Genomic DNA, 27620 nt, shown 5'->3' with positions numbered 1-27620 from the left:
TAGTACAATATTTACATATTTACAGTCGATAAAAACCATAACCATATAGTAAAAAAGTCACATCACTCTGATCAGTCCGGTCTCACTCAAGAAAGCCATCAATTTATCATTCATAACAGTGTCCCCATCACCCAGGATGGTGGAAAGGGTGAAGGGGACGTCTGCTGCGCCGTGGTAATTAATAAGTGAAGCACGTTCACGAATAAATCGCCGGCAGCGCAGGATGATATGTCTGATAGATTACATCGCATCACAGATGTCACAGCGCAGTGGGAATCGTTTTTCCATATAAGGTTTCATGTGGGTAAGCATGGCGGCATTAAGCAGTAATCGCGCCAACACTTTTTCTTCCATGCGACTGGGACTGTTGGCAGTGTCCCAGTCGCCCAGGTACGGCTTACACGTTGGAATATTTAGTCTGGTCCACTGACCTTGCCACAGAAGATTTATTGATTTCTTTCCGAGGGAGAGACTCGACCGTAGATCACGAGGAACGTCCCAAGTCTCCTCGAGCTCTACAGCCGTCCCAAGTAAGTCGGCCTGCTCATTGCCGTAGATGCGACAATGACCAGGCACCCACATCAGCGTGAATGACTTGTTTCATGAGTGCAACTTATTTACGATGCAGCCCTGGATCTCGTGAGAGTCCATAGTACAAGGTGCAATTGCTTGAAGGGCTGATTTTGAATCTGAAAATATGACAAATGAGTCATGCCTAGAATTGAGAGCGTAGTCTATGGCTTTGTCAATAACAAAAAGTTCGGAGGTAAACACAGATGTATGAGTCGGTAACCAATACCTGAGGACACATTCGGTCGACCATACACTTGCACCCACACATTCACTCGACTTGGAACCGTCGATGTACAATTGGTGGGTCCCCAAGTGACGCACAATGATGTTACGAAACAAGTGGTGGACCTCTGCCTCCGGCGCCTTGGCCTTTGGTGCTGGGAGCCATGATACATCAATGGTATGGCCGGGTGGCTCCCAAGGTGCTATATTTTTTAACACCAACTTGTCACAGTCACTGAGGTCTACACCAAGTTCCTGAGTCAGTAAGTGGAGGTGAACGGCAAGTGGCCGATGCACCCCCCGCAGAAGGTGGTGGTATTGACACAGGGGGGTACAGGCCACATTGCCGATATTACGTTTCCTAAATCTTTGTAGGCCATAAGACCAAGCCAGGGGGTCGCGACGAATACAGAGGGGAGGCACATTCGCCTCCACTTCCATACGAGCTACGCGGGTACACCGGATAGCTCCAAGACACATTCTCAAACATTTATTCTGCAACACATCCAATCCTTTCAGCGTGGCATCGGATGCCAAGCCATACACCTGTGCGCCATAGTCTAGCTTTGATCGAATAAGGGACTTATACACCATTAATAAAGATTTTCTGTTGGCACCCCATGTAGTACCCACTAGGTACTTGAGGACATTTAAAGGTTTATCACAATGAGCAAGCAAATTATTAACATGAATTTTGAAGTTCAAAATATATTCTCAAAAACTTTACAGAATTTTGAAAAGGTACCGCCTGATTATCCAATGTTAAGCACAAATTAGGTACGTTACGATTAGTGAAGACTACAACGGCGCACTTAGGGATGGAAAACTTAAATCCCCACTGCAAGGCCCATTGGTGGACGGAGTCAAGGGCTGCTTGAATCTGCCCAGCCGAAAATTGTGCATTATGGGAAGAGTGCCATATTGCACAATCGGCAGCATAGAGCGAGTATTTAAGATTCCTGGGGATGGGAGCTGATGACAGAATATCATTGATCATAATGCTAAATAAAGTAGGACTAAGCACACTTCCCTGCGGCACCCCGTTTTCCTGGATAAATATATCTGATGTTACGTTACGGGGCAATTTGACAGAGAAAGCCCTGTCCCTTAAGAAATTTGAAATGAAAGTAGGCAAATTTCCTCTTAAACCATAAGCATTGAGCTTCATTAGTATTCCGTGTTGCCATGTCATGTCATAGGCTTTATGAATGTCCAAGAACACCCCTATCATGAATTCTTTATTGGCAAATGCCTCTGCAATACAATGCTCTAAATTCATTAAATGATCTAGTGAACTTCTGTATTTACGGAAGCCACATTGTTGATCAATTGACAAATTCTTTGACTCTACAACAAAAAGAAGCCTATTGTTTACCATATGTTCCATGACCTTACATAGACAAGAAGTCAACACAATAGGACGAAATGAAGTAGGGTTCATAAGACGACCAGCCTCTTTGGGTATCGGTATGACGTGCGCAAAGTGCCATGAGTTTGGGAACGTTCGAGACACCCAAATCTCATTGTACAATGCTAACATCTTAATCAGGCTGTCCTGATTAAGATGCTGGATCATACCGTACGTGATGGTGTCAGGTCCAGGGCTGGTGTCTTCACAGGATTTAAGGGCAAGGAGCAGTTCATCTAGCGTAAACTCTTGGTTGTACGGGGAGTCTACGTCTTCTGTTGGAAAGTCTATGATCTGCAGCTCAGCCGTGCGTTTATGGTGTTGAAGATGCGGGTCATAATTGGCTGAGCTACTTACATGAGAAAAACTCCTGGCGAGGATGTTAGCAACGTCCACGGGCTCGTCATAGATGGTGTTATTCACCTGCAGGGTGGTGATAGGGAAGTATGGGCCTTTATTATTTAAAATTCTTATGGTGGACCAGACTTTACTTAATGGTGTTGTACGAGTCACCGTGGACACAAAGGACCGCCAGGAGTCACGTTTGGCCCTTCTTATTATTCTCCTTGCCTCAGCCCATGCCTGTTTGTATGCAATAAAATTTTCCTCAGTGGGCTGACTATCAAAAATCCTGTATCTCCTATTGCATTTCCTTAGTGCATGTGGCAATCCAGCGTCCACCAATGTGCTCTATGCTTCGCATGAACTGTAGAAGTCTTGGGAATAGCAGCCTCAGCTGCGTGTAATATGGAAGTAGTTAGATTTTCAACCTTAACGTCTATGGTCTCCCCAGATATATCTAAATTGGCAGTCCTTGAGGAGGAGCCCCAATCTGCTTTCTTATAGTTAAATTTTGGAGGTGGAGGGTCCGAAACGATGTCGTGTGTATAAGAAAGACAGATGGGTAAATGATTACTTCCCAAGGAATTCGTCATAAGGGTCCCAAGAGAAATCTTGATGTATACCAGGGGAGGCCAGAGATAAGTCAATGGCCGAAAAGTTACCAGTACGATCATCTACACGAGTCGCTCTACCATCGTTCAGAAGACAGAGTTGGACTGTAGTATTAGGTCGGCAACTTGCTCCCCACAACCATCGATCCTCAAGCTGCCCCATTGATAGTGATGGGCGTTAAAATCGCCCAACACTAACTTATTGCCAGGAAGATGTTCAACTAGGTGAATTTAAAGCATCACTATCAATGGGGCCATGTGGAGGACAGTACAGAGAGCAAAGAGACAGATACGTGTTATTAAATTTTACTCTGCACGCGACAGCTTCCAGAGTAGAATTTAGAATCACTTCCGTTTGTGAGTGTGATTTGTGTGTGTATATGGCAATTCATATCTTCTATACGAATGGTACTGTTTGAACTGTGGAGGATCAGGATGATCCTCCAGGCGTGTCTCCTGTAAACAAACACCGTCTGACATGTGTATTGACAGCAAGATTGCTATATTTTGTAATTTATTTCCAACACCTCTACAATTCCACTGTAATATAATGAAAGTGACGGTTTAAGATTTACGTTGGGGGCCAGTATGTTTTGTCTTTTTTTGCCGCCCGCCAGCAGGCGAGCGACTACCGGGGGACCTATCCCGGTGCTTGTTGATGGAAACCTTCATACTTTCATCAGTAACTAGGCTCCCAACCTCCCCCGAGGAAGAGCTAACCTTTCTCTCCCTCGCTGGAGTAGGAACCGGAAGAACATGAGGATGTCACTGTTTCATGAGGGTGGTCATGTTACTCTTAGTAGGCTTGTCAGACTTCGATTTAGGCCGTACTGATGGAGAGGCAGCAGCAGCCTAAGAATATGTGGAAGCCTTAGGGATGTCAGTGAGAGAGTTGGAATGGACAGGAGGCCGAGATGGAGAAGTACTGTGAGTGGGAGGAGGGAGAAGGACAAGGTCAGTTTGCGTCTCGACAGAGCACATCACAGGACGGGACATTACCGCTGATGCATAAAACCTATTCGGCTTGGGAGTTGCGTGCAACTCCTTCACCTTTTTCCAAGCTTCATAGAAGGAAATACCCTTAGTTGCCTTCACCGTGCAGACCTTCTTCTCCTCCTTCCACTTGGGACAATCCCTAAAGGAAGTGGAGTGAGTACCCTTGCAGTGAAAGCAATTTACTGTCTCGGATGTGCAATGTTCCGCATCATGACCCTGGCTTGAACACTTGCCACACACTGGCTGGGAAGCCCGACAAGTCTTTGCACCATGCCCATACAGCTGGCATTTCACGCATCGCAAAGGGTTAGAGATGTACGGTCTAACATGAATGATTTCATAACCAACTTTGACATAACTTGGAAGAGAAACTTTGCCCAACATCAAGATAATAGTTGCTGTCTTCGTCCTTGTGCCTTCCGAGTAACGAGTAATGAATTTAGCCTCAATTACAACTTGCTGCACCAATTCATGTACAATTTCATCCTCACTCATGACCATGAGATCCCTGCAAGTGACAACACCCTTGCAAGAATTCATGGAGACTGGGATTTTCGTTTCGACATCGTAACAGTGGTATTTACGCAGTTTCAGCAAATCTTTCACTTGTTACAAGTTAACAGTTTTGACCAGATCTCCGTTAGCAAGTTTTTTTATTTGCTCGACTTCTCCCGCACAGTGGCCAATCACCTTCTTGATGAGGAAGGGATGAGACTGGACAGGGGAGTTGAATCGAGAGCATGGATAGTGACGTATGTTGCATTGTCTACGGTAACGTTAAGTGGGGCTCGAGTCTGGCGTCCGTCAGTCGGGGAGTGGTCAGTCCGGTCATTCCTACAGTTGTCAGGACCACCTACCCCCCTGAGGGGGGGGGGGAGGCAGCAGGGGCATCCGCCATAGTAACCACTCCCCCCTAATGGGGGAAGTGGGAAGAGGGAGAAAAACAAGCAAGGGACAAATCACCCGGGGAAATCACACCTACTCTGAGATTACCCTCTGAAACCACTCTCGGGAGGACGCGCCTGTGTATATCTTACACCCCAGAGCGATCAGTGGGGTGTACACTCCAGAGGCGAGTAAGCAAAGGTAAGCTCAGTAAAGAGATATAGACACCTACTATATCTCTATTAAGGACAGGGAGGAAAATTAGGACTAGCTAACTTAACCTTTATTAACCCTATGTACAAAACTAATGCCGGTGAGGCAGCTCTGAAAGCTAGAGGAGAGCCAGCAAAACACGTCCGTACTCCCCACGACCATGCATCAAAAGTCCACCGTTTTCTTCCTCGAGGAATGATGTATGTAACCCAGGAGACCGCGGAGGTTAATGTATTATTACCGGGGAGCCACAGAACGAAAAGGTTGGGAACCACTGGTCTACGGATAAAATAGAAATAATATTGTCTTTTTGTTCAGTGATTAATGGATTTTTTTTTTTTTCACGCATTCACTAGAAGCTATTCTTAGGCTGAACATAATTGGAAGTTACGAGAATAAATTGTTAAAATCGTCGCCATAGTGAAGAGAATTATAAATGGTATTACCTTTTGAGAGATCCCAAACTTCGTCATAACAAACACAGCCTAGAACGTTATGCACATAAGATTTTTATCTACAGCTATGAAAAATTGTTACCTAAGGACGAGAATCTTTAAAATCTTCAGTAAACAAGGCCACTTTTGCTGAAAGATTAAAAACAACTTCTATCTATCTGTCTATCTATTGCCAGATGCCCTAATCCCGTAAGGGGTGGCCACAAACAAATCGCCTCCATGTCGTCCTGTCCCCCGCCATTTCACTGCCCTGCTCCCAGCTCACACCCCTCTCTCTCATATATCTCTCCACTCCATCCCTCCATCTCATCCTTGGCCTCCCCCTCCCTCTCTCCCCCTCCACCTCGCTCACATAAACTCTCCTCGTGAGTCTCTCGCTCTCCATCCTCTCCACATGTCCAAACCACCTCAGTGTGTTTCTCCTAACGTTTCCTATCACATCCACATCCACACCACAACGCTCCTTCATTTCCTCATCTGTCAGTCTGTCTCTCCATGTGACTCCACATGCTCCTCTCAAATAACTCATTTCCACTGCTTTCACTCTTGACTTTGTCCCTCCAGCAAGGTCAAAGCTTCATTTCCATACGTTAGAGTTGGTATCACAATACTGTCATGTAGCAGCTTTTTCACTTACATGCTCACTTCCTTATTTCTTATCACTGCTTTCAAAGAACCAGCAACCATTCTTCCCTGTTGCACCCTTTCAAGCACTTCCCTCTCTAAACTTCCATCCTTACTCATCACACTACCCATCCAGCCTCCCTGTACATTCATTGACTTCATTTTTCTCGAAGAGAGAAACTCATTCACCAAGCCTTGCAGCTCCCCTTCGTCTTCACTTAACAACACAGTATCATCTGTAAACAACAGTTCAGGTAGTTTCCAAACACTGTCCTCACTCACTAGGGCCGCTCCAACATCCACTGCCCTACCTTGTATCTCTCTTATAACCCCATCCATATACAGATTGAACAACCATGGAGACATGACATCCTTTTTTTCAATCCAACCGTCAAATAGAAAAAAAATCACTCAGTTCACTATCCACACGCACTGCAGCCTTAGCATCCTCATACATACTTTTCACGGCCTTCAGGAACTTCCCATCTACTCCATATATTCTTAATACTTTCCACAATCCTTATCTATCCACCCTGTCACATGCTTTCTCCAAATCCATGAAAGCTGCATACAACTTCTTTCGCTTCTCGAGAAACTTTTCCACTAAAGCTCTAGGAATGAATATCTGATCTACACAACCTCTTCCCTTCCTAAAGCCTCTCTGCTCTTCTCCAACTAATTCCTCTGTTATTTCCCTAACTCTATCAGTAAGCATCCTACTATATACTTCTCCTATTACACTAGGAAGAAAAATGCCCCTATGATTACCACATACCTCTTTTTCCCCTTTTCCTTTGTACAAGTGAATAATTATACCTGACTTCCAATCCTCCGGGACTCAACCTTCCCCCCAGGCCAATCTGCACATCTTCCACCTCCATTCTACTACTATCTCTCCCTCATGCTTAAGCATTTCACCACACACTCCATCAATTCCTGGGGCTTTCCCCATTTTAACTTTCTTCATTGCTTCCACAACTTCCATCCTACTGTTTTCTTCCTCACTTCTGACATCCCTCCTTCTCCCAGCCATTCCCCAGCGACTTATACTCGCATTACTTTCATTCTCTATGTTCAGCAATACCTTACTATGTTCCCTACATCTGCTTACTTTTTCTCCCTTCTCCACTTGTAATCTACCATTTTTATCTTTCACTCCCCAGCTAATTTCTTTGGCACCCTGTCTAACTTTCTTTACCTCTTTCCAGAACAATTTCTTACACTCCCTCCACTGTACTGTACACTCAAATTCCTTCCAAATTCCTCATCCACTCTCTTCTTACTCTCTCTTACTAATCTCTTCATCTCTCTCTTCCTCTCTCTGTATAACTCTCTCTTTCGTCTCTCAACTTCTTCCACGCCTCTGTTTCTCATCCACTCACTGTATGCTTTCTTCTTTTGTGCCACAGCCTCTCTCACCTCTTCAGTCCACCATGCTGTTCCCTGCACCCCATTTCGCCCTCACTTCACCCCACACACCACCTCACATGCTGCACAGATTTCTTTTGTGTATATCTCGCACACATCTTCCACTTCCCCCATCTGCTCCAATCTATATTTACCCAGTCGCTCTTCCACTTCCCTTTTATATTCTGCCTTTTTTCCATCCACTTGTAACTTTTCCACTCTCCTTGCATGTACTACTTCCTCCTGTCCTTCCCTTCTTCTATTTCTCCATTTTATTTGGGTTTTAATTCTGACCACCACCAAGTGGTGGTCCGAAAGTCCACTCCCCCAACCCCTATATACTCTTGCATCCATTACACACCTTCTCATCCTTTCATCCACACACACATAATCAATCATTGCCTTCCTTTCATTCAGTTCACCACCCACCCTTCTCATCACTTGCCATGTATACCTGTGGATCATTTTGTGCCTGAAGAGGGTATTAGCTATCACCAACCCCCTCCCGGCACAAATGTCCACTAACGCACTGCCATTCTCATCCATCTCTGCAGGCACAGCCCATTCATCCTGAGCTGCCAGGGTTCAGGGCTCGAATTTTTAACTATGCTTTAGTTGTATGTAAGGTTTCTTGTATGTACGACTGTTTGTGCTGGTTGAGGTACCAAACACATGTAGATCAACTGGAGTGAATATTAAAGCTTAGAGAGAGAGAGAGAGAGATGAAGACTTGTTAATCACTTGGTAAGGATCTCGTATAGTTACGATTTCTTGTGAAAACTTTTTTCGCATTAGTGAAGGATCAGGCTTCTCGGGTCAGGCTTTTCCCATTCCGCAACATTCCCGCATTTCCCTCATGGATTCTCTCCCACCATCCACAGCCCTAACTACTGGTTTAACTTTAGTCGGTTTGCCTTGACCTGACAGAACTGGGCCACTACCACAACGTGATAACTATATAAATCGTGGTTGCGTGAACTTGGATGGGCGTTAGTTCTATCTATCTATCTATATACCTAGGCTGCTTCCCCCAAGGAAAGGGAGGTAGCCGAGACAGGGCGACTCACTCTCCATTTACTCATCCATTCAAACACATTCATTCGCATCTTAGCCCCAAAGGGGAGAACGGACAGATTCTCACCGCATCACACCGCACAAGGGTCAACTGCGCAATGCAATCAGTGACATCCACAGCAGGGCCCGACAGCAGAACTGGTTTACCCCTGCCACATCATAACAGACCCATCCCCTTACCCGCACCTGACCTGACTAGCTGATCAGACCAAATGCGGGAGAATATCCCCTCAGGGCTGCGTCATCATATATTCATTCACAATTTCTCTCCATTTATTTCTGTCACGCACAGCCACTCTTCCTTGCTCAACAGACATCCCTCTCGCATCCAGCGCTCTCTTCACACTGTCCATCCATCCTATTCGTGGTCTCCCTCTAAGTCTTACACCTCTCACATCAGATCTAGTTATCTTTTTCACCAATCGCTCATTATCCATTCTCTCCATATGCCCAAACCATTGCAACACCCTCTGCTCAACTCTACCAGCCATCTCCCGAACAACTCCAGTTCTCCTTCGCACTTCATCATTTCGCACTCGATCCATACGCGTCACTCCACACATACTCCTCAGACATCTCATCTCCATTACATTCAAACTTTTCCTCTCTGCTACACCCATATTCCATGTTTCAGCCCCATATAATGCAGTCGGTACCACAACACCCTCATACAGCCTTCTCTTTACATCCATTCTAAGCGAACGACATCTAAACACTTTTTCATTCCTCCCAGCACCTTTCCTACTTCATTCATTCTAAACTTCACTTCTGCATCTATTCTTCCATCCACAGCAACATGTGACCCTAGATATTTAAAACAATCTACCTCCTCAAGCAACTCACCATTCAAAACTATATTCATCCCCCTACCATCTATCAACCTCGTACACTTCATCACTTTACTCTTATTCTCATTTACTTTCAATTTCCTCCTTTCACACACCCTTCCAAACTCCTCTACCAACTGTCTCAATCTCTCCTCTGAATCAGTCACCAGTGCAGTATCATCTGCAAACAGCAGCTGCTTCAGATTCCACTCTCCTCCATCAACATTTACCAGACTCAGACCATCTAAAACTCTTGCATTCACCTCCCTTACAACACCATCCATGTAAATATTAAACAACCAAGGCGACATCACACATCCCTGTCGCAGCCCCACTCTCACGGGAAACCAATCACTCACAGCATTTCCCACTCTTACACACGCTCTACTATTTACATAAAAACTTTTCACCCCTTTTAGTAACCTACCATCAAGTCCATACAATCTTAAAACAGTCTACAAAACCTCCCTATTAATTCTATCATACGCTTTCTCTAAATCCATAAATGCCCAAAACACATCCTTGCCTTTCGCTAAATATTTTTCACACAATTGTCTCACAGCAAACACCTGATCAATGCATCCCCTCCCTCTCCTAAAGCCACACTGCTCATCACTAATCACTCCCTCTGTACCCTCTCTAACTCTCATAATAAACACTCTACCATACACTTTACCTACAACACTCAACAGACTTATACCCCTAAAGCTAGTCCATTCATACTTATCACCCTTGCCTTTATACAACGGGACCACACAAGCACTTGCCCAGTCAATTGGCACCATACCTTTCTCAAAGCACACATTCAATAATCTTACTAACCAGTCAACAATAGTCATTCCACCACCCTTCAGGCATTCCACAGCACACCCATCCATACCTGCAGCTTTCCCTGTTTTCATCTCCTTTACTGCCTTCTCCACTTCCTCCTTCGTGATCAAAGAATCATTCAACTCTCCCAACACATTTATTCCTTGCACCCTTCTATCTGCCACAATCTCAGCCACCCTTTCCTCCTCTACATTTAACAATCTTTCAAAATACTCTGCCCATCTCTTCCTTACTGCATCCATCTCAATTAGCATCCTTCCATCCTCTGCTTTTACTCGTTCTTCCTTCCCAGACTCTCCCTTTCGCACCCTTTTCACCTCCTTCCAAAGCATTTTCTTATTCTGTTGAAAATTCTCCGTCAGCCGCCTACCCCACCTCTCATCTGCTGCCACTTTAGCATCACGCACAGCCCTTCTCGCTCTATTCCTCTTTTCCTTATACCTTTCATACGACATCTCATCCTTCCTCTGCAGCCACACTTCATATGCACGTCTCTTCTCAGCCACAGCCATACTTACTTCCTCGCACCACCATTCACTTCCTTTTCTTACACCACCACCCACACATCTCACACCACACACCTCTTCTGCATGCCCCACCACAGCACTCTTAAACAACTGCCATTCCTCCTCCACGCTGCCATTTTCCCGATCTTTCACTGCATTCCACTCATCTTTCAATTTCTCCTGATACTCTATCTTTTTCTCTCTTTTATCCAACTCAATCACTTTCAAAACCTCCCTGCCACACCTAAGCCTCCTAGCTCTCACCCATCTCTTACCTACTCTTAACTTTCCCTCCACCAGGTAGTGGTCAGACATACCTCCACCCTCCCCTCTCAGAACTCTCACATCCAACAATCTTCCCATTACATTCCTAGACACAACCACATAGTCCATCATGGCTCTATCAACAACCCTTCCACCCTCCTGTCTCACCCATGTATACTTATAAATATCTTTCTTCTCAAACAGCGTATTCCCAATCACCATCTCTCGCTCAACACACATCGCTATCATTCGTTCCCCATTTTCATTTCTTCCAGGCACACCATGCATACCAACTACGCCTTCAACTGCTACATTTCCCACTCTAGCATTCAGATCTCCCATCATTACCACATTCACATTCGCTCCAAAACTCTGAAGACACTCATCAACATCATTCCAGAAAGACTCCCTCTCTTGTTCATCCCTTTCACTACCAGGCCCATATGCACTCACAAACACCCACAACTCACGTTCAAATTTCGCTTTCACCCACATCAGTCTCGATGACACCTCCTTCCATTCAATCACACACTGCTGTACTTCCGGACTCACTAACAAGGCCACACCTTCTCTTGCCCTTCCTCTATCAACACCTGACAATCTTCCATTCACACTTCCAAACATAGATTCCCCCTTCCCTTTCATCTTCGTTTCACTCAAAGCTAACACATCCAACTTTCTTCTCACAAACATTCTCCCAATCTCCTCCCTTTTAGCCTCAATTGTACTACATCCACGCACATTCATAGACCCAGTCTTCAGGGTACGGGGATAACTCCATCCCCCATCTCTTTCTCTGGCTTGTCTCTTTTTAGTAACTAAAAAACAGAGGAGGGGGTCCCTAGTCCCCTCACCCCGCCCCTTTTAGTCGCCTTTTACGACACGCAGGGAATACGGTGGCAGTATTCTTCCTAACGTTAGTTACAAGGTAAAAATAAATGCCTGTAAGTCATATCGACCCCAAAATCTGACCACACATTGGCGTCAACTGAGCTCAGAGTTAGAGATCTCCCTCAGGTTAGGAAAAGGTTGCCACAGAAATAATATAAATCACATATTTCTATTTTCAAAATTGAATAAGGAATACCACTTTGGGGAAGACATAGAAGTGTTATAGCATTATATCTTACGTAAACTCTAGATAACGTGATAATGGGCCTCCTTTGATTTTTAATATGAGCGTTTAGTGGACAGGCTACAATATGTATGGTGGGACTGACCCTTTTAATCGGTTAACACTTTTGCAGGCAGGGGTCTTATCTTTAGGAAATTATCCTGGTTACTTCCAGACAAAGTTATTTCTTATAAGTATATGAAAACTCTAGATCAGTATAGGTTTAATCTAAGACCGATCAGTACGTTACTCTTACGATACCATAGACTTGACAACCCGTTCCCTTAGGCTCAGCAATCCTTCTGTGTGATGCAAACCTTCGTCTGTTATCATTTGGGGGCTAATACCCTCGTCCATACTGGATGCATGTTATGGATGCTCCATTCAGGACTAATGTTATGGTATTAGCGGCGATGTTCGTGTACGAGTATTTCAGTTGGTCTTCTGGGAGATCACCAAAGTCTGTTTTAACGAAGCCGAAACATCAGGCTCTTCCCTTCCTCGGCCTGGGATGGAACTTGCTTCCTTTCATACAGTAGATCACTCCTCTAGCCACTTGACCACCACCATTTCATCCATAGGGAGATGGAACCAGAATTATATCCAGTAAAAGTAAGAAGTGCCACGGTAAACATAAGGCAAGAGAGGTGAGGGTCGAGAAATACTATAACTTCTTGAACACTTCTTCGCAGATAACCTGTAGCTGACATAGGTCAGTCGGACCTCTTCAGTGTGGTGACGTAGTAGTTTATTTTTGTTAGCATTGGACGATTGTATTCAACAAAAATAAAATGTACCGGACTGGTTAATAAAGAATTTATCTAACCCCTCTAAATTTAAAAGTATCTCCTGAGCTGTTCTTTTTTAAACATAATTAGAATAATGTGAAAAATACGTCATCAGACTGACGTTAAAAAGAATCTTTCTATCTATCTATCTATCTATTACCAGACGCCTTAATCCCGTAAAGGGTGCCCACAAATAAATAGCCTCCATGTCTCCCTGTCCCCCGCCAATTCACTGCCCTGCTTTCAACTCACACCCCGCTCTCTCATATACCTCTCCACTCCATCCCTCCATCTCATCCTTGGCCAACCCCTACCTCTCCCTCCTCCACCTCACTCACATGCACTCTCCTCGTCAGTCTCTCGCTCTTCATCCTCTCCACATGTCCAAACCACCTCAGTGTGTTTCTCCTAACGCTTCCTATCACATCCAAATCCACACCACAACGCTCCTTCACTTCCTCATTTGTCAGTTTCTCTCTCCATGTGACTCCACAGGCTCCTCTCAAATAACTCGTTTCCACTGCTCACACACTTGACTTCTGTCCCTCCAACAAGGCCCAAGCTTCACTTCCATGCGTTATAGTTGGTATCACAATACTGTCATGTAGTAACTTTATTCACTTCCATGCTCACTTCCCTGTTTCTTATCACTGCTTTCAAAGAACCAGCAACCTTTTCTTCCTTGTTGTACCCTTTCAAGCACTTCCTTCTCTAAACTTCCATCCTTACTCATCACACTACCCAAGTACTTAAACCCACTCACATTTTCCATTTCCTCCTCATCCAACCTCACTGTACATTCACTGACTTCATTTCTCTCGAAGACCATAACTTTGCTCTTCCCTACATTCAACTTTAGATTCCGTTTCTTACACACTCTCCCAAAATCATTCACCGAGCCTTGCAGCTCCCTTTCGCCTTCACTTAACAACACAGTATCATCTGCAAACAACGGTACAGGTAGTTTTCAAACATTGTCCTCTCTCATTAGGGCCGCTCCAACATCCACTGCCCTACCTTGCATTTCTCTTATAACCCCATCCATGTAGAGATTGAACAACCATGGAGACATGACACATCCTTCTTTCAATCCAACCTTCAAATAGAAAAATTCGCCCAGTTCACTATCCACACGCACTGCAGCCTTAGCACCCTCATACATACTCTTCACGGCCATCAACAACTTCCCATCTACCCCATATATTCTTAATACTTTCCACAATCTTTCCTGGTTACGTTTTTCATTGCGGGAATGAAACCTTCAAATAGAAAAATTCGCCCAGGTCACTATCCACACGCACTGCAGCCTTAGCACCCTCATACATACTCTTCACGGCCATCAGCAACTTCCCATCTACCCCATATATTCTTAATACTTTCCACAATCTTTCCTGGTTGCGTTTTTCATTGCGGGAATGAACTTTTTCAGGTTAATTTTTCTCCTTAAAGACGTCTGTATACATCAGGAAAGATTGCTGAAGGGAAATGATTACTGTACTTTACCCTCCAGGCTCGAAGGTCTCTTCTATGCTGAAAATATGGCCTGAAGGCTGGGAGAATAAAAAAAATAATCGGTGCTAAGGAATAAAAGCAAAATCTCCCATACATAAGGCGGGAGAGTTTTTTTTTTTTTTTTTTTTATGTGACATAGTGTTGGTCGTCCGTCTATGAGGACGCCAGATCGACTCCAGGCTAGGACAGAGAACGGTTTATGGATGCAATATTCCATAAAATCCCTGCTATACCATTTACACTAGTCCATCGCACGTGCAGGTTTCAGCCTGGAAGGTGTCTCATTCAGGACTAGAGTGGTGACAGTAAAGGTGATGTTTTATGACTTTCTGGTAAGTCTTGTGGAAGATCGGTTAAGTCTGTTTTAAACTTATCCCAATCGCAGCCAGGGATTGATGTGGCGTCCTTTCTGTCAGCATTCCACCATTCTACCACCTGACAGTCAAGCACATTTCCAGAGATTAGTTAATTTCCTAAATGTTTCGAAAATGAGAGAAAAAATGCTGTGAGCACCGACACCAGTCCATCAGCGACTTTGTTGACTGACTTTCATTAAATGCCTTTGGTGAATTTGTTGGCTGATCCATCTGATATTTACTTTACCAAGTCTCCGTCGATACCATTGGAATGAATTTTGCTGATGAAACAGAGCGTGATGGCACACAAAACAAGCGAAGTTAACAGCAAAAAAAAATCAGTGTATCCTACATCCATACGTATAAATATACATACACACTGATAGATTGATAAATGGATAACCAGAGATGGGTAGACATAGATATGGATAGATAGATATGTAAAGATAGAATGGTTATAATACTGAATTTTTCATTATACATACATAAATAGATACATACGTAAAGGCACACACAGGTATTCATGAACGTAGTTATACAGAGTATATATTTTTTTCTTTATGCGAGGAAGAAGGAACCAAAGGCTGAGCCCGCATGACATTCCTTCCTATAAAAAAAAAAAAAAAATACAAAACAGACCCAAATTCAAGATCTAATCATTTCGAAATGCCTGGACACACTGCGTTTGAAAGACTGGAGGTCATAGCAAGTAGGAAATACAGACAGAGGGAGACAGTTCCAGAGCTGACCTGTTGCATAAATGAAAGACTGGGAGTAATGGTTAACTCTTGCATTAGAAAGTTGGACAGCAAAGGGATGAGAGTTTGTTGCTAGACGGGTGCTACGCGCCCGCCTTAGTGGTGGAGAGATGGAACCAGACAGTTCAGAGGAGCAGTGACCATTGAAGTAGCGATAGAAAAGAGATAAAGATGCACCAGTGTGGCGAAGAGACAAAGGTTGAAGGGAGCCAGTAAGAGGAGGAGAGTTGATGAGATGAATAGCCTTTGACTCCACCCTGTTGAGAAGAGCTGTATGTGGGGAGCCTCCCCACACATGAGAGTTGTACTCTAAACAAGGGCGAATAAAATCTGTGTATAAAGTCAACAACTGTGCAGGGTAAAGAAGGCACGGAGTCGGCTGAACATACCTAATCTCTTGGAAGCAGATTTTACAGGAGATGCATTATGATCTTTCCAAGATAAGTCCCGTGTGAATGAAACCCCAGGCATGTTCAAGGATGATGCAGGATTGAGCTGGAAATTATTAAACGTTAGTGGGTACTCCTGTGGAACATTTTGACGGGTTGATAGGTGTAAAAACTGAGTCTTTGATGCATTAAAAACAGCAAGATTATTTTTACCCCAGTCAGAGTTACGAGCCAAGCCAGACATTAGGTGTGCTATAGCCTCATCCCTTGTTTGTTGAAGTAACTCCTAAGATGGACGTTGTGGGAACTGAATGGAAAGGTGAAGGATAGAATCATCAGCGTACAAGTGGCCAGGATTATATTTACAGCCAAGATGATCATTGATGAATAAAAGGAAGAGAGTTGGTGATAGGACAGAGCCCTGAAGAACACCACTGTTGATAGATCTAGGAGACGGACGATGGCCGTCTACAATAGCAGCTATAGAACGACCAGAAAGGAAGCAATAGATGAAGGCACAGATAGAAGGATAGAAACCGTACGAGGGCAGATTGGAAATTAATGATTTTTGCCAGACTCGATCGAAAGCCTTTGAGATGTCAAGTGCAATGGCAAAGCTTTCGCCAAAGTGCCGAAAGGAGGATGACCAGGAGTCTGAAAGGTAGGTGAGAAGATCGCCAGTGGAGCGTCCCTGACGGAACCCATACTGACGATCAGAAAGAAGATTGTAATAGGAAAGATGTTTTAAAATTTTTCTGTTAAGAATAGACTCGAAAACTTTTGAGACACAGGATGTTTAAGCAATCGGACGATAGTTAGAGGGTTGGGAATGGACACCCTTCTTTGGGACTGGCTGAATGAGAGCAAACTTCCAGCAAGAAGGAAAGGTACAAGTTGAAAGACAAAGGCGAATGAGTTAACCTAGGCAGGGTGTAAGCACAGAAGCACAGTTCTTGAGGACAACAGGAGGGACTCCATCAGGCCCATATGCCTTATTACTACTGAGGCCAGTGATGGCAGAAAATACATCAGCTGAAGAAATTTTAATGTCAGCCATGAGGAAGTCAGAGGGGGGGGGGAATGAGGGAGGAACAGCACCGGAATCGCCTAAAGTGGAATTGTAGGAGAAAGTCTGAGTAAACAGATCTGATTTATCAGTAGAAGAAATAGCTACAGAACAATCAGAGTAGAAAAGAGGAGGGAAGGATGATGAGGTAAAGTTGTTAGAAAGGTTATTGGCAAGGTGACAGAAGGAGTGGGAAGAATTCGAGTTGGAGAGTTGAGACCATTTAGTACCGATAAAATTAGCTTTAGCAGAGCGAAGAACTGATTTAGCACGATTCCGGGCAGAAACATAAACAAGATGTGATTCAGGGGTGGGTTGGCTCCAGTACCTTTTATAGGCCCTCTCCTTGTTGCAAACAGCATTAGAACAAGCGTGATTAAACCAAGGTTTTCTTGCATTAGTCAAAGGATATGAGAAAGGAATGTATGCTTCCATGCCCGAGAGTATAACCTCCGTAATGCACAAGGCACACTCAGATGGCTCCCAGCCATGGAAGCAATAATCATTCTAGGGAAAGTCAAAGAAGTTCTGCTTGAGGGCCTCCCAATCCACAGCCCCAGAGTGCCACAGGAGACGTTTTTTTGGAGGGTCCGCAGGCCGTACTGGAGTGATAGGACAGGTTAAAGTAACAAGGTTATGATCGGAGGAGCCCTATGGAGAGAAAAGATTAACAGTGTAAGCAGAAGGATTAGTTGTATGAAAGAGGTAAACTATGTTGGAGCTCTCTCCAAGGTGGTACGGTAGGGTGCTATACAAGCTACTCTAGGTCATTAAGGATAGAAAAGATGTGGGCTTGTTCACCAGGTGGATTAGTGAAAGGAGAGGAGAGCCAAAGGTGGTGGTGAACATTGAAATCTCCTAGAATGGAGATTTCAGAGATAAGAGAAATGGAGAGAATGTGTTCCATCATAGAAGTAAGATAGTTGAAGAATCTTTGATAGTCAGTAGAATTAGGAGATAAGTAAACAAAGCAGATATATTTAGTCAGAGAATGACATGAGAGCTGAAGCCAGAGAGCAGAGAATTCAGAAGAATCACGTTCAGGAACACGAGATCAAGCTAGGTCGTTGCGTACATATACACAACATCCAGCTTTGTCTTTGAAATGAGTATAGAGAAAGTAGGAGGATACAGAAAAGGGTTTGCTGTCAGTTGCCTAAGACAGCTGAGTCTCAATAAGGGCGAGAAGGTGAGGTTTAGAGGAGGAGAGGTGGTGTTCAACAGACAGAAAGTTAGAGGAAAGGCCGCGAATGTTGCAGAAATGAAGAAGAAGTGAGTCAGACTGTGGATCCAGGCAGCTCAAAAAGTCGTCATCAGGAGAGGGGCGGATGGTGGGGGCATTTATGGTCCCCCTTCCTTGGGACTCCAAGGCATTGTTGTAGTGCGCCATTTTGCATTTTTTTTTTTTTTTTGAAAAGGATGTGAAATGTATGTTTTGTATTCTTAAATGCGTAGTTTTAACAGGTGACGCGACAACAGTCTGGTGAAATACTCTGACGACAGTAGGAATACAAAAGTTAGAACACTTTATGCCTTGAAAAGGTGAATGGATACCTGACACGAACTGCCAGTAAATTCTGCGTGTCAGAGCATTTTATTACTGAGGATTTAATAAAGCATTATGGATTATACCAGGAAGGGACCAGCCAGTACTGTGTGACGCGATATTACACCGACACACTAGGTTGACCTCTTCTGCTCGAGTGCGAAACGTGATATACTGGATGACGGGAAAAATACCGGTACTATTTCAGAGGCTCAGAAATATACTTGATATTTTTTGTTTTAACTGGTTAGGGGGTCAGCCTGTTTATTTGAATTTATGCTAGTTATAGGCGGTTTTCTTCAGACTGGGACACATTTTTCGAACTGGAAGGGTTTACGTAGCCTTCCTAAATCGTTTCACAGCGATGCATGACTCTTAACAAATCGAAAATTGTCTGGCAATAATAATAATAATATTATTATTATTATTATTATTATTATTATTAATTATTATTATTATTATTATCATTAATTTTGTGGTTGGTGGGGGCACTCACCATCCACTCACTCGACGTAGTGCTGCCCTCGGGTGTCTGCCCTGTCCTCCTCTTCATCCATCTTTCCTTCCATCCTCGTTTGTCTTTCTTTTCTTCATTCATTCCTCGTCCTTCTGCCTACGGGTGACTTTACACTCCCTCTTCTGTCTTTCTTTCTTTCATTTTTGTCCTTGTCCTTCTGCCTACTGGTGTCTTTACACTCCCTCTTCTGTCTTTCTTTCCTTCATTCTTTCCTCTTCCTTCTGCCTGTGGGTGACTCTTCACTGAGTGACAAGTCAAATGGTTTCCTGTACACCAGGAAACCATTGACTACGCTGGTTGGTAACCATATAACCGAATTTTGGCGCCTGGTGGTTTAGTGGGTAATTACGGCACTCCAATTGGATTAAGCCGGTGAAGGTTTATATCCAAGGAGTGGTTGGGGTTTATTCCTCACGTAATGCCACTCAGGGATGAGTGAGGCTGGTCACTCTCATCTTATATGTCAGGCCCAACTTGCCTAGCCCTGGGCTCCTACGCTCCTCGTGGGGCAACGTAGGACTGGATGATGAAGATGAAGATAATAATAATAATAATAATAATAATAATAAAAATAACAACAACAATAATAATCTACCTATGCTATTAGTGGCCGGGTGCCTTAACACCCACCCCGTCCTGGAGACGTGAATTCACGTCCTCACATGATGTGCACTCATATCCCGGAGACGTAAATTAACGCGGCAACATTGCAAGGTCCCTGATTTGCACAATTTTCAATTTTCGCGAGTGACTTTTGGCACGTATACACGGGACACCCTCCTCTACAAGATGCCAGGCAGGGACAATGCCTTACCCAGCATGACCTCCTCCCCCCCCCGGCATGACCTTTTCTCAGCAATTCACCTGTTATCAGTGACCTGGCCAGTAAAGCCATGTCATGCCACAGTACGAAATTCAGGGCCAGAGTGATTCCCCAATCGATGACAATGTGGAGGACAAACATTAGAGGAAGAAACAGTCAGAAATGATGATCAGGTAATGTGGCAAAAAAAGGTCAGGAATGGTGATGAGTTAGTGAGTGAAACAATGCTTATAATGCCTATATTACCATTTGAAAACCAATATACTCTCGTACTACATATAAATTCGTACCAAATAAATAAATAAATACCGTTTATGAGTGGTGTAGAATAGTTATCCTCCCATAGAACTCGTTTTCTTTGCAGCCAGCCTGATAGAAAACCCTGTAAGGTAAGGAGGTACTCCTACCTGGATCGAGTATTTTAAACCTCAGGTGAGCGATTTCTCTATGAATTTTCGATGTTTCTCACCAAAAGCGGATGTTTGAGCCCCCCCCAAAAAAGGTCCAAAAATGTCGGGACTGGGGCGTACCACTGCCCAGAAAACGTCGGGATGGGGCGGGTTAATCCCGTAAAGGGTGGCCACAATCCAATCGTCTTGATGTCGAACTGTCCCTTGCCATTTCCTTGCCCTTCCCCCAACTTACACCCCTCACTCTCATAAGCCTCTCTACCCCAGCCCTCCTTCTTATCCTCGGTCTCCCCCTCCTTCTTCCCCCCTTTACCTCACTCACATCCTACACTATTCACATGGCCAAGCCACCTCAGTGTATTTCTCCTAATGCTTTCTATCACATCCACATCCATACAACAACGCTCCTTCACTTTCTCATTCGCCAGTCTGTCTTTCTATGTAACTTCACATGCTCCGCTCGACTAACTAATTTCCACTGCTCTCACTCTTGACTTGCGTCCTTCCAACAAGGTCTAAGCTTCACTTCCATGCGTTTGAGTGGGGATCACAATACTGTACTGTCATGCAGCGACTTTTTTACATCCGTGTTCACTTCCCTACTTCTCATCACTGCATTAAAGAACCAACAGTCTTTCTTCCCTCTTGTACCCTTTCAAGCACTTCATCCTCCAGACTTCCTTCTTTAATAATCATACTATCCATAAGCACGCACATTTTCCATTTCCACACTATCCAGCCTCACTGTGCATTCACTGACTTCCTTTCTCTCGAAGACCACAACTTTACTGTTCCCTACATTCACCTAAGGATTCCATTTCTTACATACTCTCCCAGACTCATGCACCGTGCATGGAACAAGCGATGAAAAATGAATTTAATTGCCGATAAATTCTTGCTCTGTGAAATGGGTTCTGATAAGGGTGTCATAAAATGAGGAATGCCGTCGTCGAATGTATGTGTGTGTGTGTGTGTGTGTGTGTGTGTGTGTGACTCCATAGCATTCTAAAACACTCCTATCGATCAAGGTAATGGATCTTGAGACGTCATTATTCTTTCATAATTTTAACCTGGAGGGATTAGATATTTACAGCCTTAATTAACCTTCGCGCTATGATATATCTCCCTTAACTGAATATAACTGTCTGAAGATAATAAGAATCAATCAGTACCGGTATTAAAACAGATACTTAAGCTGCGAGGGTTAAGGTATATTTCTGTTGTGAGAGTAATAAAGCGTCATTTTGTTGAAGATGGAATGGCTCCGTGCACTTCTGTGACTCGATAGCATCCCTACTAATTTTTCAAGGCAAAGGCAATGGATCTTGAGGATATTCTATGTGTAATAATAATAAGAATTATGATGATAGTAATAGTAATAATAATAATAATAATAATAATAATAATAATAGTAGGAGTATTAGTAATGATGATGATGATGATGATGATTGTAATAATTCCATATTACAATTATGCCTTGCACTGGGAGAGGTCCTTCATTAGTGACATAATATTGTGGTGGGAGGATGCATGAAATTCGAATGGTATCATTGTTGTAATGGAGTGAATGGAGATTGTTTCTGTCCCTCCCATTAGATAGCTTAACTAAGATGAAAAGAGTCGTGTGATGCTGGTGAGAATAAACGTCAGAATGTGTCTTGCCCGCCAAGGAGTTACATTATTCACCTCACTAGTATCATGTACCATTTGTTTTCTTCTGATATGTAATAATGAAGTAGTCAGCTGTGCGGGAAAATAATATAATATCCACACTGCCAAATGATAAAGTATTGTCAGTGTCAAATAACAAATTGTCCCATCGTGAAACAGCAAAATAACAGCGACATCAGTTATATAAAAATGACCATTGTGAAACAGCAACACTGTCTCTTTGTCAGATAACATGTTTTCAGCGCCAAATACCAAATTAATCTTAACACCAGCTAACAACTTAATCTCAACATCATATTACAGTCCTATCTGAATGCAAAACAATAATTAGTTTCAATTCTGTAAAACAGTATAACCTCAGTTCCAAATGACAAAATTATATCAGTGCAGATAAGAATATAGCTAAACTAATGTGAGTAAAAAAAAAAAAAAAAAAAAAAAAAAAAAGCCAAATAACACAGTATTGTCAACGTCAAGTATCAGAAGGTCGTCAGTACCCCCTCCCCCCCAAAAAAAAAATCGAAATTGCAAAATATTTTCAATTTTAAATAACACAGCAATAGGAAACACTCAAGCGTACAACATCCGGGCTGTAGAATCGGTCTAAAGGCACGACCACACGATCATTGAACATCTCTGGTTTTGGAGTATATTAATGATAAAATATTGGACAATAATCGTGCAGACGTAAGGAACTGAAGCAGCTTCCCTGCTTCTTATATACTGTTTATATCGTGATGTCATGGTGTGAAACTAATGAGCAGAGTACGCAGACACGACAGGTGCTGAACCTTTGACCATGCCCTACGTCGTTAATCTTTGACTAATTATCCCTCAAAATCGAATCTACTCATTCTTACCAAATCCTCGCCCCATTCATCATGTCTAGTTCAAACTGGATCCTGTGTTTAAAAAGACTTTGCCCTGTGACCTAGATATTTAACATATTTAACATATTGAGAAATTGCTCTCCAGGCAAGCCACACGGCACGCAGTGCATTACGAGTATAGAATATGTACACGTGGAGGGTTGTTTTAGTGGAATGGTGTTTGAGAATGACAGAACCTACATCCTAAGGGAATCATGACAGCGATGTTGAGAATACATAAAATAACATATCCATAGGCTACTTCAATGTCCTACACACATAAAATCACACCAAGGTCGAACGACAGCTGTAAACTTAGTCTGACAAAGTTAAAAAGGCCTCAAGGAATCTAGGCAAATTACTCAACACATGTTAGAACACTGAAACAAGAATTTTTACCATTCAAAGTGTGCTTACTACTAACTCATTACGAGAGGGAGGGGGGAACATGCAATTAATTTATTAGTAAAAATATCACTGAAGAGATTAAACCATTCGTTAAGACGATGTTTGTATTAGATTACATTTGCTGCTCTGAAACGAGTCTACTTACCTGAGGAGAGACTCTTCGAACAAGGACTTCGTCAAGACAGACTACGGGAGGTCTCCCTTAGCGTGAATAGAATTATCCTTGGGTAACAAAAATAAAATATCCATACGCTGTTGTACTGCAGGATTTATTAGCTCCTGGCAGAACAAGTTTTTTACCGTCCCCGCCCCGGAGGGGTTCGGGGACAGGTATTGTTTTCACTCGGTTTGTTTGTTTGCTTGTCTGTGTCTCTGTCTGTTTGCCTGTTAACAACTTTTCGCGAAAACTACCTTTGCGATTTTGACTAAAGTAACGGGAATAATGGGCTATGACCTTCTGATCACATGATTAATTTTTGGGCCAAACTGGGCCAAAACCCAGACTGTGGGCCCAGAAAATGTAAAAAAGAAAAAGTAATTTTTTTTTTTTTCGCCATAACTCCTTTCAAGTTCGTCATATCGACATGAAACCCAGTGGCATATATGGAGGGGGAGGGCCACATGGCCATGTCCCCCCCCCCTTTTGTCCCAGTAGGCCTACATACTTGCATATCTAAATAAGTATACAAAGCAAATTTTAGTTTCATTTTTTAAATGTTTCATATAGAAATGAACATTGCAACTTCCAGGATTGAAGGAATCAACAGTAATATATTTTGATCTAGCAGTTTTTTTTTTTAAATAATTACTGGGTACTGTACAATTCTCTAATTAAATATTTTTCAAACCGCTCACTTTTGTTTTAGCCAAGATACTCATACATGAACTTCTTTATACTGTTTTGTCATTGAATATCAAATTAGTGCAATACATCCCTCCTGAGGCCTCAAAATGCTCCTGAAAATGCTTGATTTTCAAAAAATTTCCTGGGGGCTTCCAGCGCCCCCCCAGACCCCCCAGCTGTAGAGGCTCGCTTCGCTCGCCCTCTCCCCATTAAAAAAATCCTGGAATCACCCCTGTGGCCCCCCCTCTTTCCATGGACCTATATACGCCACTGATGAAACCAAAATCTAAAGCTGCATCATTCAAATCTGCATCCTATAACATGCATCATTACATCAGGGATGTCACACCCTTCGTTAGCGGTAGGGGGGGACAACGTCAGGTGGGTCGGACCTAAAATTTCAAATGGGCGTAAAATCGTCAATTTTCACAAAATATACTCCAAATTTGATTTGTGACATCTTTGATTAGATATCCTGTTGTGTCTATACGTCACTATTAAAATGGTTGCCGGGAACGGGCTTGCTTTGCCTTTTTATTTTCTACTCACCCTCGGTGACATGGAACAAGTTGTATAGGCTTGGTCTTTTCTATCTCTTGCACACACACACACACACACACACACACACACACACACACACACACACACACACACACACACACACACACACACACACACACACACACACACACACACACACACACACACACACACACACACACACACACACACACACACACACACATGTAACTGAACAACACGGACAAAGCGGGTGTGCAAAATTAACCAGTTATATTTTATGCCTTTTTTTCCAGGCTTTCATTATTTGTTAAATAAATGCATTTAAACATTAATGCACCTGCAGCAGAGTTACATTTTATGCCTTAAATATTGGTTTAATATCTTAGATATATATACGATGAAGTGGAGCCGTATTCGGTGAGACAGAATAGTTATGTTCATAATTTTTAAATCTTAACCATTTATCCAGAGATATGATGGACAAAATAGTAAGTGTTCAAAGACATCTTCACATTTCTGAGTCAGTCGAGTGATACTTATGCTTCATAATTTGCATCACTGGACAAAGGCTTCATCTAAAAGAGGAAGATGAGGTATTGGTTTGCTGTCCTAACACTGGCTTATCTCTTCAAATGATTGCTTTAAAAATACCTAGTTTAACACAGCTTTCCATAATAATATTTTAAAAGACTGATACTGTTATTAAGAAATGATGTATAAATACGTGGCTCACTCATGTTGTGCATATGAGATCAATACTTGTTGATGTTACAAGCCTTAGTATGAGATACCGGTTTGTGAGCAAAGGGCAACACGTCAACCGGGATAATCTTGACACCGCCCTGTTATGAGAATACTTTTTTTTTTTTTTAAATGCAAAGCCTAAAGTTTTTGCATATGACTAGTTTTGGGGCCTCATATCTGTGTGCAACTATTTATGTTGTCTTGATGCTGGTTCCAAGCCATTCCATCTTTGTTCAGTAACAGATGTGGGAATGAGAGTTAATTAATGACATGGAGAGAGATGTGTAACTGACTGTTTGACTGACAATAAAAGATGGTGTGTGTGTGTGTGTAATTCACCGGGTCGATCAGGATCACTTGATGGTCGTGATCGTCATCTTTTTACCCTCCCGGAAGGGAGCTGGGAGCTCATATAGTCCGATCTAAGAGCAAGGCTGTGACCTTCACACACTCACACACCCGTCCCCTTGCTCAAGGGGGACAGTAACCACCCACTTCGTCAGTGAAACTTTTCGCAACCTGAGCGAGGCGCGAACTCCCGTCTACCAGATGGCAAGCGAGAACGTTACCACTGTGCCAGCGAGCGATACTCCACTTCATCGTATATATATCTAAGATATTAAACCAATATTTAAGGCATAAAGTGTAACTCTGCTGCAGGCGCATTAATGTTTAAATGCATTTATTTAACAAATAATGAAAGCCTGGAAAAAATGCATAAAATATAACTGGTTAATTTTGCACACCCGCTTTGTCCGTGGTGTTCAGTTACATGTGTGTGTGTGTGTGTGTGTGTGTGTGTGTGTGTGTGTGTGTGTGTGTGTGTGTGTGTGTGTGTGTGTGTGTGTGTGTGTGTTTAAAGCGGTTGTGCTTGCGACTAGAGATATTTTCCATGAACTAGAGACAGATCAACTTTCTCTTGTATAAGAGCTTACAATATCCTACTTTTACAGTGCTATTATATCCAGTGAGGGGAGAAAAAAACAAGAATATTGTAAAGAAAAGTTTTACTCCATGAGCCGGAGGAAATGGTGGAAGACCCTGGCTGCTAATTTCATCACATTTCCCGGGAGATTAACTCTCATTTAATTAATTCTTCCTTCATAAGGTTCCTCACGAACTCTCATAATCCTATTTGGACTCCCTTTTTAACCCTGACGTGGCCTCGTCTTTTTTATTATTTCAGCTCATGCAAGACAGCTTTATTCAGCTGCGAGTGAGTGATTGGGCCTGATAATGTTATTGATATTCAGTTCCAGCTAATTTCATATTATTTTCTTTAGCTGAGAGTGAGCCAGGGAGCCTGATATTTTTGACACCTTTACCATTAATTTTCTCATGGCCGGAACAACTCTAATATTACTGTCCAGGTAGGGAACGTCGACTTTATTCAGCTAAGTCACTTGAGCCTAAGAGTGTTAACCCGCCAGTGTGACTCTGGATGGAAAAATGTGAACAGTCAACAACAACTTTTCTGTCACTGGAACTTTCATATATAGCAATGAAATTTCTCTTTTCATGTCCTGGACAAATTTAGCGCCTTTTCCTTAATTTTTTTTTCCATTTCTTTTCTCCCAATCCTACGACGATCGCTGACCTCTTTCAGCTCAGTTGATGGCCAAATACAGTATAGTCAGATGTGAGGGTCGATGTAGCTATACTCGTTTCACCTTAACTAGGCCTAAAATTTCAATCTTTCTATCTTGATTGCCGAGTTGTAACAATGGACTAACACTAGAATAAGATGCCAGTCACAGAGAAGTGTTATACAATGGACGAAGCGCTGCAGTAATTTTCTGTCACTGAGCTAAGCGAAATCAACTTGAAAAGGACGAAAATCCGGGCCAAGTTAAGCTGAATGAACTATAGTAATCCAAGTAGACTAATTCCGACCTAAATAAAGATAATGAAACTTGTGCAACAAATTTGGGTTGCCGGAGCACTCAGGCCCATCAGATATGAAGCAAGCCGACTATAATTATATTCTGTTTCATCCAAGTAACTGTTCAAACATTGCATTTACCAAAACAGGTATTTATCTAAAT

Source organism: Coenobita brevimanus, chromosome 90, assembly GCF_032717465.1.
Source record: "Coenobita brevimanus isolate Jiangsu-jjx chromosome 90, ASM3271746v2, whole genome shotgun sequence".
NCBI classification, from domain to species: Eukaryota; Metazoa; Arthropoda; class Malacostraca; order Decapoda; family Coenobitidae; genus Coenobita; species Coenobita brevimanus.
This window is presented reverse-complemented; position numbering follows the sequence as displayed.